The following is an 11999-nucleotide window of genomic DNA, read 5'->3' on the forward strand; positions in this document are numbered from 1 at the left end:
TGGAGTCATAAAGATGCTAAATTTAAACAGAACAAAGAGCTGACCAAATCTAATGCCCCCGCCCCCATTCATAGATACACACACCAATGCTATGTGTGGCTTACACAAGAGTCTAAGCGGTATTGTTTTAAAAAAGCACACTAGACTTGAAGTCAGGAGATGGAACGCTATTCCTGCTTTATCTCAACCAACCACTCTGGTTTGCCTGGCACTTTCCTTTGAGTTTCTATATGTATTTATTATATATGTGTGTGTGTGTGTATCTTCCTGGTAACAAAAGCAATTTCTTCTTATTTTAAAAATTCAGCTGTTAGTAAAATATATGATGGAGAAAATAAACATCCTCCTTAATACCTCTGCTAGAGAAATAACCACTCAGTGATTTTGTGTCCATTCCTCCATATTTTTTCATGCATATTTAAAGATTTTATTTTTCCTTTTTCTCCCCAAAACCCCCTGGTACATAGTTGTATATTTTTAGTTGTGAGTTCTTCTAGTTGTGGCATGTGGGACGCTGCCTCAGCGTGGCTTGATGAGCAGTGCCATGTCCGTGCCCAGGATCTGAACTGGCGAAACCCTGGGTCTCCAAAGCGGAGCGCAAGAACTTAACAACTTGGCCATGGGGCCAGCCCCTTCATGCATATTTAGTTTGGTCTGTTTAACAACAGTATAGTATTCTACTATCTGCATGCATCATAATGTATTTAACTAGTCCCTTTATGGATGGACTTTCGAGTTGAGCACAGTGTTATTCCATTGTAAATAACGCTTCAGTCAACATCCTAGTGTATATGTTTTTGTGCACTTGTGCAAATATTTCTGTAGGAGAAGTTCCTAGAAGTTAAATTGTAGGATTAGAGAGTATGCATATGTAAAACTTTAATAAAAATTGTTAAATTGACCTGCAAATATGTCATATCAATTTATATTCTCATCAGCAGTGTGTTAGATTGCCTGTTTCTGGTTTTTTTTTTAAAGAACACAAATACAATGAGAGAAAATTGCTTAAGATTAGGCTCATATAGTCTTAGGCTACAGTACTTAACAGAAAGAAAAAAATTATGTGTCCAAAGGGAGAAATATTACGGCTGCTGGATGTCAGGCCAAGCAGATATCACAAATGTGCTTCTGGGGCATTTAATTGATTTCTGAGATTCCTCAGCATATCAGAACGGAAAAATAGGGCAATACTTATAGAGTGTCACATTAAGGGAGTGAGATAAAAGGAGAAAGTCAAAACTTCCTCTTATTATTATTGGGTTTTTTTTGTTTTTGATCATCTTAAGTTCTAACACTTTGTCTCAAGATCAAGACAGCATATTACTGAGAATAGTGTAATATAAAAAATTAGATTTGTAAAAGTGACAACCTACTTTATTCACCAAGTACATGTGTTTGGGAAAATCAATGAAATAACAAATTTTGTGGAAAAAACGTGCTTTTAAAAGATCATTTCATGTTTAGTTTAAACACTTACAACACTGCCAGGCTTTATGTGATTTTTTTTGTATTAAATAGTGAAGAAGTGTTGCTTAATGGACAATGCATTAATTGATGGTGAACGCTGGTAACTGCTAGTATTTCTGAGCACTAACCCACGCTCTATGTTAAGTGCTTTACGAGCATCATCTCATTTAATCCTTATTATAGACCTATGAGGTAAGCGCTATTATCCCCACTTACAGATCCAATGCATAATTATTTTCCCTGATAAAACTCTTTAAGTATAGTCACAAATATAGATACTTTAGATGGCGATAGTAATGCTGGAAAGCACCTTAAAGCTCATCTTCCTCCTGTGCCTCATTCCTCCTTCAGAAGTGGGTACAGATTGATTACACCTTTACTCTTCCTACCTTGTATTGTGAGGATTAAACATTAGCACAAAAACAGCACAAGTAATCCATTCCGGATTCACCTGACAATGAAGGGAAGAATTTTAAACATGGTGGTAGAGCCTCTCAGCTGAGGCGAGCAGAGGCTGGAATCCTGCCCGCAGGTGGCCCTGCTTCCCTTCTTTGTTAATGTCCAGGCGGGCAGAACGTGGCTCTGCTCTTCTGAAGTTTTCTTGATACAAAAGAGTCTCAGGAAGCCCCAAACAAGCAGCAGGAATAGATTCTTGGTGCTCATGGATGAGCCATCATGAGGACAATTTACCTCATTGATGAATTATTGCTGGACAATTGATGAGTTGTATTATAGTATGAGAGCAAAAAGGAAGAAAGCCCCAGTGTACAGTAAAACCAAAACTTACATTTGGCAGGGAAGGGATCCATGTCGAAAAAGAAGCTTGCAAATCTTAGTAGGTATATGCTGGGCACAGACAACATGGACAATAACTTTTGAGCTTGGTAGAAGGAAAAAATGGCATCCCCGAGACAAAGGAAAGAAGAGAGGAATTCATGGGAATGCACAAAAGGGGCGTAGCATTTGTTCCACGTCAGTACAAAAGTATATTGTGTTTGTAGTGAAATGTCAAATTCTGAATAATACTTCACTCTGCACCCCAGTCTATTTATAGCAGAAGTGTCATCCTTGGAGCATATTGAAGAGGTCTCAGAATGTGAGCAGTTAGATGGAAGATGATAATGAAGCAGCCTTGATGCAACTTGACCAAAAGTAATGAAAGAGATGGAGAGGTGGCGAGTCATCCGTGCAGCAAAACCTAAAGGAGAGGACACCGGGTGTGACTGGTGTGATCTTTGCTGTTTAGCGCATTTACAAATTAGAATCCATCTACGTCTGCCATTCTGCCTCCATCTGAACATTCATAGTTTACTAAACTCAGTTCCTGAACAAAATGTAAAGAGTGTCCAGTCGTGCTTTTGTCTGAGAAAAGGTTCCCCAAGAAAGGAACATCTTAGAAATGAATTTCTAGGCTTCAGGTTTCAAACTATTCTCCTTTTCAGGGCTCTTAATTACTTTTTGTCAAACTGGGAAGTTACTCTGGAATGTTTTCAGGATGCTCCAGTCCTTGCAAGCTTTATACCTAAAGCAGATTCACAGCTGTGCCCAGAACAAGCTTTGAAGTCACCACGCTTGGCTAGTATCTCAAATGTTTTGCTTTAATCTGTGGACACCATTTTTCTGAGGAAACCTTCTTGTGATTTTTGTATTTCCTGTCACCAAGAATTTTTATTCTATAATGTTTGTATTTCTTATGAACCAAGGGTGACAAATATGGGCAAATATTTTGCCAGTTGTGCTGTCTTTGGTAATATAGAATTAAGAGAGACAATGTCACTGAAGCTGTGTGATTTCTTTTAAATTTTCATTATAATTGGTTTTGATTAAATAGTAATTTTATATTTTCTTCTTAGTTTTACCTTCTGATATTTGAATAAGAAAGGTGGAGTCAATTACCTGTAAAGGTTATGTAAAATTCAAAAAAGTTAGAAAAAACAATTTCATTTTTTTTAACAATTCAATTTCCTGATGAGTTTTATTCATTTATTTGTTGCAGGCATAGATTTTAGGAAGTTTTTATTAAAATATTTAATAGCTATTTAATAGATGTTTAACATTTAATTAAACAATTATATTGCATATGAAGTTACATTTATAAAATATGATGGGAAAAAGAAGGAAAGCTAAGAGGAAAAAAGAAAAGAGGGGAGAAAAAAAGAAAATTTAACAAGAGAAGATAGAAGTAATATAAAAAAGAACCAAAATTAAGGAAGAGCATGAAAGAAAAAGAAAATAGAAACAGATAAAATAAATGAAGGAGGCGAAAAGGAAAAAGGGGTAATTTTGAAGTGATTGTTCTCTAAAATCTTACTGTAGTTGATGCTATTACCTCAAAACATATATACGTCTTTAAATAAATGTTTTTATTTCTTGAGTACACACAATATACTTCTTTAAATAAACATTTTTATTTCCTGAGTACACACAATATTAAGAAAGAGTGGTCCTTGGGGCGGGGCCCATGGCTGAGTGGTTAAGTTTGCATGCTCCACTTTGGTGGCCCAGGGTTTCACTGGTTCGGATCCTGGGTGCGGACATGCACCACTCGTCAGGCCATGCTGAGGCAGCGTCCCACATGCCACAACCAGAAGGGCCTACAACTAAAATATACAACTATATATTGGGGGAATTTGGGGAGAAAAAGCAAAAAAAAAAAAAAAAAGAAAAGAAAGAAAGAAAGAGTGGTCCTGAATGCTTTTCTTTCCTGTTATTATATTTTAAGAGAAAGAAGCTTTGTGTGTGTGTGTGAGGAAGATTGGCCCTGAGCTCTTTTTGCTTGATGAAGACTGTCGTCAAGCTAATATCTATGCCTATCTTCCTCTATTTTATGTGGGACGCTGCCACAGCATGGCTTGATGAGTGGTGCTAGGTCCACGCCCAGGATCCGAAACTCTGAACCCCAGGCCGCTGAAGCAGAGCGTGTGAACTTGACCACTAGGCCACTGGGCCGGCCCCAAGAGAAAGAAGATTTTTAAAGTGATCGTTATTTCTCAATGTTCCTGGATACAAGGATAATCCAGTATGGTTATTATTTATGGTTAAAAAAGAATTGCTTGTGTAGATTTTCCTACACTAATATTTGCTGTTAAGGTGTTCATCTATTTGTTCATTCTAAAAGATAATTGAATAGCTTAGGGGATACTGTAGCTCCCACCAATGAAAGGTGCTAAAAATATTGAATAAATGAACAAACGGTAGATTCTTGTGTACAAAACCAATTCTATCTTAAAGTCAAATTACTCTCTGAAAAACCTATATCTGACTCTTCCAGAGGCCAGTGAATACATTTGGGGTTAGAATTTATAACACTGCCTTAAGAAAATGTATGATAATCAGGAGTCTCTAATCTTGATTCAAACATTTTTAGCATAGTTTTTATGTTTTAAATTCAGCTTTACCGCCAGGACCACCTTGAGGTTATAAATGCTGTGTTATCAGAACTCAGCCTACTGCATTCACTCCCTCCTGTCCAGGCAAGAGCTTTTTGTTCTATTGCACACCTTGAGCACACATGTCGGCTACAGCGTGTACAACAGATGCATGGTGTCTGGCACAGCACATAGAGTATCTTTAAAACAAGTATAAGCACTGGGAGCTGGATCTGAATTGAAGTTGCCTTTTCATGGTTTCTTCCTTGTAAGATGACAGCCTTTTGAATATCTGCTGGCTACGTGCAACACTGGGTACTCAGGCTAACCATGTGAGGCTTAGAAAGTTTTGGTCTTCTCGTTCCCTACTGTGTGTTGGCACATTGTATTGTTCAAGCGGCAGAAGTAGCTAGGGATCAAGCCAGTTGGCTACATGGCGTTGTAAGTCAATTACTGAGAAAGATGAGGCCAAGTATAGCCTTCTCTGTAAAGAAGAGCCAAGAAGATTCTAAACCTGTTTGAGGATCTCAAGAGAAACAGCCCCAGATAGGAACGCTACTTAGTCTTAAAGGATGGCTGATACTTTATATGTACCCGGCTCCTCTTCCCCTTGGAGCAGAAAACAGGACATTTTGAAATGTGTAACGCCCCTGCTCCTGAAAACAATGGTACCGTTCATCTCTTTCTGGTGACTTTATTTTCTTTTGTTGCTGGATCCCCTACATAATTGTAAGCATATCGCAGGCAAGCACAATGGTAAACAGTGGGTGGACGCTTCCTCCGTAGATGCAACAATATCTGCCTGGCTGGCACTGCTTGATTTGGCCATTAACCCACTTTTATACTGTACCCTCTTTTGAGCAAAAGGTGCAGAAAAGCTCTTAAGAACTTGAAGGAGAAGATGCTTTTCAAATTTCATTTTCTGGTCCAAGATATTTTGGCGAGTCAGTCTGAAAATGCTAAGAAAAAAGCAAAAAGAAAGGCCTTCGAAAAAGTCATAAACAACCCTGGGCCTCTTTTAGAGTAAGCAACACGTATAACCTTTGTCAAAGTGCAATACTACGGCTCATAAAGCAACCCGGTCAGGTGAAGAAATATATGAGCATATTTCAAGCAATTCGTCTGATGGGGTGGGGAGATCTCTCTGGATTATGGGAGTTGTCAAATCACAAGCAGGCAGCCCTTTTGTACCCTAGTTGGAGAGAGTCTGAGCGTGAGTGAAGATGCCCTAATGCACTGTCTTTAGAGCTCGTTGTTTGCTGTCTGACCTCTCTGAGGCAGCTGCAATAGTTTCCTGTCTGGCCTTCCTGCCTCCACTAGTTTCCCCATTCAATTCAACCTCCACGCAGCCACAACATGATCTCCCTAAGGCACCAATGATTGAACCAGGCACTCTCTGATGGAAGCTTTAGTGGTGGAAAGCGAATGGGTATAAGATCCTCTCCCATAGCTTCCTTACTTGCAACATGCTCTCAAAAAATTGCACAAAGTACTTGATGTTTTCTGGACGTGCCCTGTGCATCCTAATGACAAGCCTGAACTCATTTTATTCTCTTCTCCTAGGATACCTACCCTCCACCAACTGCCCCCATTCTACTGTATTGAAGTCTTACCCATTGTTATGGATTAAAATTTGTCCCCCAGAAAGACATGTTGAAGTCCTAACCCCTGTATTGTGAGTGTGACCTTATTTGGAAATGGGATCTTTGTAGATGATCAAGTTAAGTTAAGATGAGGTCATTAGAGTGGGTCCTAATCCAGTATGACTGGTGATCTTATAACAAGGAGAAATTTGGACACAGACAGACACACGCAGAGAAAAGACAATGTGAGGACGGCCAGGTGACAACAGAGGCAGAGACTGAACTGATGTAGTCATGAGCCAAGGAGTGTCAAGGACTGCTGGCCACCACCAGAAGCTAGGAAGAGGCAAGGAGGGAGCCTGCTCCAGGTTTCAGAGGCAGCACGGACCTGCCACACCTTAATTTTGGATGGTTAGTACGCAGTTGGTGGTACCTGATTACAGCAGCCCGAGGAAAGTAAAGCATCTTCCTTCAAGGCCCGCTTCCCATGGCACCCACTCCATTAAGCCTTCCGTGACGTCAGTCTTTCTAAAGTAATCTCTTGTGCTCTCCTACAGCCTCCTAATGTTATTTTAAGGGTGTATCTTTTTGTTTACATTTTCCACATTAAATTGTGAGCTACCTGAGATAACTCTTGATCCATTTAATCTTTTTGTCTCCCCCCAGAGCGTACAGCTCTGCATTTCGAAAGCTTCCCTTAGATGTCTATTGAACTAAGTGAAATGGAATCTATGTTTTTAAAGAAACCAATGACAACTCATAAGAAACTGATTTTAGATAATGTTTTATTATCGCCTGTTAACTCATTAACCATTTCTGAAAAAGCTCTTAGAAAAAAACACAATGGAAAAATGAGGAATGGACAGTAACAGGCAATTCTCAGAATAAGGATAAAAAATTTGGAAAGATATCACATTACTCATAATTAAACTAATACCAATGAAAAGAAATTACCATTTTTCACCTATTAGATAAAAGATCCAAGTTTGATAATATACCATTTTGGCATGGATTTAATAGAACTAGCATTCTCATACATAATTAGTGAGGATGCAAATTAGCACAAATTCTTTCAAGAGTAGTTTGAAAAACATCTGCCAAAATTTTAAATGCGCATACCTTTGACCTAACAATTCTGCTTCTAGGAGTTTGTCCTCCGGGGATCCTCACACGAGTGCTTACAGATATCTGAACAACTCCATTCAAGGCAGCATTGTTTGAAATAGATGAAAACATTTTGGAAACATCAGTGTCAATGAGTAGGGGACTAACTGAACAAATTATGGTTCATCCACGACACGGAACATTGTGCAGTCCCTAGAAAGAATGCAGTAGAACACCACGGGCCGGTAGGAAATGACCTCTAATGCATATTATCAAGAGAAAGTAAATAAAAATATACAATGCTATACAAAGGATGCTTCTATTTGGGGAGAGGAGTGAATAAGTACATCCTTATGCTTATATACCATGTGACGGCTTTGTAACGATGTGCAAGGAACCAGTAATTGTCATTGTCTTCGGGAGGAAGTCTGGAAGTCTCAGAGGAAAGGAAGATTACTTTTTAATCTATATGTTTTTGTACTATTGGAAATTTTACTAAAAGTATGTATAAATTATTTTCACTTTAAAATGCTAATAGAAAGTTTTCTTGGAGAGATGCTAATATTAAATATGTACATAAAATACTATTTGGTGATCATTAGACTCATTTTACTTATTATAATAAATGAATGATCCATCTAACATGATTTAATCAGTTTAATTTTATACTTGTTAAAATTTATAATTTGCAAATGCGCTTAAGTACCTGTTTTAGAATCAGACATTAAACAAAGTTTCACAATTTTATTCCAAAAGCAAAACTTGATCATTGAAGAAAAATTAGCAAATAAAGACAAAAATAAATAAATGTCTGTATTTCTACCTCCCAGAGATGATCAGGTAACAATTCGATGAGTATATTTCCAAAACTTATTCTATGCTAAAATATGTTTACACACAAAGGACGTGTATGTAATTATAATTTTTAATTGATAAAATGTCATTAATATATCTCTTTTTTAAAAAAATTATTTACTTATTTATTTGAGGAAGATTAGCCCTGAGCTAACATCTGCCACCAATCCTCCTCTTTTTGCTGAGGAAGACCAGCCCTGAGCTAACATCTGTGCCCATCTTCCTCCACTTCATATGAAGGACGCCTGACACAGCATGGCTTGACAAGCAGTGAGTATGCCTGTACCCGGGATCCAAACCCGTGAACCCCAGGCCACCAAAGCGGAACATGCAAACTTAACTGCTGTGCCACCAGACTGGCCCCCATATTTCTGTGTTTTAAACAGAATTAGACTTTTAGAGCTGAGGAAATCTTAAAATTAATTTAGAACAGGATGAAAAAAAAGTGGTACCTACATATACTACTACACGTATGTCACGCCCAGGACAGACGTTGCTGAGTCATCGTGGCACTTTCACATGCAGTTGAGACATAGCCTCAGAGCCCTCCTCAATGAAGTGCTACACAAAACCACAACCAAAGATGAAAGAGTAAAGTCGGGCAAGTTGAAACTGATTATTTATCACTATCTTGACTATCTTGACTAAAACGACTATTTTGATAATAATGAGGAATCAAGTGATTTCTTGACCAAAGCCACACAATTAGCAGTGGATCCAAGGTTAGGAACTTGCTAAAATATATTATTGTAAGTTTTAAGATACTATTTTATGGAATACACTTCAAAATATTATTTTTTTTTTGGTGATGAAGATTGGCCCTGAGCTAACATCTGTTGCCAATCTTCCTCTTTCTGCTTGAGGAAGATTGTTGCTGAGCTAACATCTGTGCCAGTCTTTCTCTGTTTTGCATGTGGGACACCGCCACAGCATGGCTTGATGAGTGGTGTGCAGGTCCACGCCTGGAATCCAAACCCACGAACCCTGGGCTGCTGAAGCAGAGCACACGAACTTAACTACTAAGCTACTGGGCTGGCCCAAAATATTAATTTTTAAAGACTGAAATTGGAGGGCTAAATGAAGTTTTGGGCGAAAGTATGAAACAATTAAGTACAGCTAAATTTCTGTTTATTCTTTGTGTTTAATCCACATTTAGACCATGTGGCAATTCCACCTCTGCTGTAAGCACACTGTCCTGGGAACACAGCTGCTCCTCTACTCGATATTTTGAAAGACCGGTATAGAGAAACCTAAAAGGCCCTTCCAAATTCTTGTTTATGAAAACCATCTGGGATGCTCAGATTTTAGGATCTAGGATTTCAGAAATCTGACATAGAGAAATGTCACCTCGACCCCTGAATTTGGGGACTCTGGGAGAGGAAAACTATGTGTGCGTGATTCCTATCTTTGGCTTCTGAGTTCTTAAGGCAAATGGCAGCCCACGGCCTTCACCATGCTGTCTGTAGTGGTGTCTTAGACAGTCTGGGTTCACATACTGTATTAACAATGTGTGGTGGCCTGGAATGCACATCCTCGGACCGCATTCGACCAGTGGAAGATGATGGATACGGCCCAGTTGAGTCAACAATATTTAACAAGCATTTATTGAGCACTTATTTTGCCCCAAGTGCTGTGTTAGGCTCTCAGGCTGCAAAGATCAGGCAGACACAGTTCCTGGTCTGAAGGAGCTACCGCAAGAGAGGAGAGACAGACATAAACAGGATCGTTTTCACCACTTCAGATTTTTTCTATGGTTCATACTTGTCCCATGAATGAAGAAACAAAAGGCAATATTTACAAACCAAATCTAAATAATAGTCTAGTTTTTTCTTAATATTTTAGAAAATACATGAGTGAAATACCAAGTTGTAGAACAATGCCTTTTGTTCTTATTATATTCGTAACATATTTTATTTATTACTTTTGATTTATATATATTAGACAAAAGATATACCTGTTAACATTGGTTATTTCAGAGAAGAGGTGTTGTCTGCAATGGGCAGAGTGGAAAATTTTCATACTTGTTTTCTATTTGCTTTTCTTGTTAGATTTTTAAATGAAAATATATTATTTGATAACTTTAAAAATAATAAATCTGTAAATAACCTCCATTATTTCAAGAACAATGGTGTATTTTCTTATAATCCTTTTAAATCAAAAAGCAACTTCTTTAACAGGGTTAGCTAATTCTAAAACTCATGAATTTGTGTTTTTTTCTTATAAATCAAAACAGGTTGGCCTGGTCCCAATGGGTAGCATAGTAAGCAAGTTTAGTGGTGATTAAAACATTTCTACAAGGCTAAATAGACGTTAGAAGAATAAAAAGATTTGGCATATGTTTCCAATGACTTTGTGAATGTGTTTTCTTGTGCTGGAAGGACAGTTTCTTTGTGGACCCTATCCTATTCCAGGCATTCTCTTGAGGTCAAAGGGAACCCATGTCATGTCTTAGGGGAACAAAACTAGCTGAAAAGCTGCAATTCCATCTGATAGTGTTGACATACTAAGAATGAAAGCACAATAAAATCACACAAAATTATTATACTGTCCACAGCACTATCCTAGCATACTTTCCTTGTAATCCATGTTTTACAGGCTACTACAAGGTACATCAAACACTCAATATAAATGGGATACCAACACAATGAAAGCAACCCAAGAATTAACAATAAGAATGATAATGATAATATGGTACTACTTACATGCAGAAAATCTGTGGCTGACAGAATAAAACAGCTATGAGGTAGCTAAAAGGGGTGAAAAGATTGAGTGTGAAAAGAGAAAATTAAGAAGGTTTTTAAAATGTTTTAGCTTTATAATAGAAACAATGCTGATACACAGGGCATTAGGCATCCCCTAGTGACAGCATCTGGACAGGTGACTGTATTTTCCCCCTACCTTTTACATAGTCTTTGGTAATTTTTCGTTTTGTTTTTGTATTTTTTTTTTAAAGATTGGCACCTGAGCTAACATCTGTTGCCAATCTTCTTTATTTTTTCCTGTCTTCTCCCCAAAGCCCCCTAGTACATAGTTGTACATTCTAGCTGTGGGTCCTTCTGGTTGTGCCATGTGGGACGTCACCTCAGCGTGGCCTGCTGAGCGGTGCCATGTCCGCACCCAGGATCTAAACCAGCGAAACCCTGGGCCGCCAAAGCGGAGCACGCAGACTTAACCACTCGGCCTCAGGGCCAGTCCCCTGTGTTTTTTTAATTGTAGTAAGATAGACATTACATAAAATTTGCCTTTAAGTGTACCATCCTAGTAGCATTAACTACAGTCACAGTGTTTTGCAGCCATCAGTATTACCCATTTCCAGAACGTTTTCATCCTCCCAAACAGAAACTCTGTACCCATTAAACAATAACTCCCCACACTCCCTTTTCCTCAGCCCTTGCTAACCTGTAATCTCCTTTCTGTCTCTGAATTTGACCACTCCAGGTGCCTCAGATAAGTGGAATTACACAATATTTGTCCTTTTGTGTCTGGCTTTTTCACTCAGCATAATGCATTTAAGATTTATTCATGTTGTAGCATGTGTCAGGACTTTATTCCTTTTTAAGGCTGAATAATATTCATTATATGTACATATATAGCATACTTTGTTTACCCATTTATCTGTTGA

Source organism: Equus caballus, chromosome 24, assembly GCF_041296265.1.
Source record: "Equus caballus isolate H_3958 breed thoroughbred chromosome 24, TB-T2T, whole genome shotgun sequence".
Classification (NCBI taxonomy): Eukaryota; Metazoa; Chordata; class Mammalia; order Perissodactyla; family Equidae; genus Equus; species Equus caballus.